The 2,023-nt window shown below is 40.6% G+C and overlaps 1 non-coding gene across 1 annotated transcript; it reads right to left on the reverse strand.

The window, feature by feature from the left end:
* Positions 1-202: 202 nt before the first annotated feature.
* Positions 203-310, reverse strand: LOC141634885 (small nucleolar RNA R71). Its single transcript, XR_012539602.1, has one exon. It is a non-coding gene; the product is annotated as a small nucleolar RNA R71 (small nucleolar RNA).
* Positions 311-2,023: the final 1,713 nt, after the last annotated feature.

The following is a 2,023-nucleotide window of genomic DNA, read 5'->3' on the forward strand; positions in this document are numbered from 1 at the left end:
GACTTTTTGTGACTATTGTGATGCGATTTCTCAAACCGGTGTAACTCAAGACCAAATTCGATGGGTCTTATTTCCTTTTTCTCTAATCGGCACCGCGAAACAATGGTTGAAAGGCCTTGATAAGGCTACTCTCGGAATTGATTCTTGGAAAAAGTTGGCTCTAGCTTTCTATAAAAAGTTCTATCCACCGGAAAAGACTAACATGCTAAGAGCTCAAATTACGGGCTTTAAGCAAAGAGATGAAGAATCCTTGTATGAAGCTTGGGAGCGATTCAAAGGAATTTGTCGCTCATGTCATCATCATCGACATAGCGAGTGGTTCTTGGTACAACAATTTTGGAACGGTCTTTATGAAGATTCAAGGAACATTCTCAACATGGGATCAAATGGAATGTTCACCGAAGTTGATGACAATCAAACTTGGAACAAAATTGAGGAAATGGCGGTCCGTAACTCACAATATAGTAGACCTCGCAAGGCTACTAGAGGAGGAAAGCATAAAGTGGACTCCATTACTCAATTGGGTGCGCAACTTAGTGCTCACATTGATACCATCAATTTGAAGTTTGAAGAAGCTATGGCTAGACTTGAAAAAGCCTCAAAATCACCAAAGCATCATGTTAATGCCATGACGGCATGTTCATCAATCCCAAGTGGGATATGTGAGAATTGTGGAACTTTGGGACATGACCAAAGTGAATGTAGGGGAACAAATGAACAAGTGAATGCTTTCCAAGCATACAAGAGTGGTACCCATTATTCAAACTATTACAATGAAAACACCAAATTCCATCCAAATCTCTCATACAAAAGGTAAAATGTTCAAAACCCTCAACCAACATACACCCCACCTTCCATGAGAAACCAAAATCAAAGACCCTTTTACAACCAAAAGCAAGGTTACCAAAATCAAACTCCATACAATCAACAAAATGACCAAGGTTTTGATGTTCAAAAAGCGGTCCTCCAAATACAAAAGAATCAACAAGATTTTTTCACTCAAATGCAAAAAGATAGTCAAGCAAAGGAAATCACCATAAACAACATCCTAGCTCACACCAAAATGTTGGAAACCCAATTGACTCAACTAGCATCTTCAAGCTCACAAAGACAAAAGACGCAATTACCACCTCAAAGTGATCCCCCAAGACATGAAACGGTTAGTGCCATTCACTTGAGGAGTGGTACAAGGTATGAAGCACCGAAGAAGCAAGTTGAGGATGAAGTTGTGGAAGCTAGTGACAAAGAAGAAATTGTGCAAAACTCCAAAGATGGATAACCATCAAAAGAAGAAATTTCAAAGAAAAATGAAGACAAGGTCAAGGAAAAGGAGCCCATTGTGATTAGACTTCCTTTTCCAAGTCGTCAAGCCAAGCCCAAATTTGATTACCATCTTGGAAAATTTATGGAAATTGTGAAGAATTTGGAAGTCTCGATTCCTTTCACGGAACTAATCAATCACGTGTCGGCTTATGCGAAATACATGAAAGACATCCTCACAAAGAAGAAGTCGATCCGGAAGCTTGAGACTATCGCCTTCACTAAGGTGAGTAGTACAATACTTCAAGGGAGTTCACCTCCAAAACTTAAAGATCCGGGAAGCTTCTCAATACCGTGTACCATTGGCGACACCACGATCAACAAAGCCTTATATGATCTAGGGGCTAGTGTGAGTGTTATGCCGTACTCGGTGAGTAAGAGGTTAGGGATGGGAGAGCTTAAATGCACCAATATCACACTCCAAATGGCCGATAGATCGACGAAGACACCATTCGGGATATGGGAAGATGTTCCCGTAAGAGTTGGGAAATTTTTCATCCCGGTGGACTTTGTCATTGTTGACATGGAAGAAGATTCTAACATTCCAATCATTCTAGGAAGACCTTTCTTACACACCGCGGGTGCGGTGATTGATCTGAAGCATGGAGAGCTCACTCTAGAAGTGGGAGATGTGAGCATAACTTTCAATTTTGACAAGACCATGAGAACTCCCCGTTTGCATAAACCATGTTTTATGATTGAT

The sequence above is a fragment of the Silene latifolia genome, chromosome Y (assembly GCF_048544455.1).
Source record: "Silene latifolia isolate original U9 population chromosome Y, ASM4854445v1, whole genome shotgun sequence".
NCBI classification, from domain to species: Eukaryota; Viridiplantae; Streptophyta; class Magnoliopsida; order Caryophyllales; family Caryophyllaceae; genus Silene; species Silene latifolia.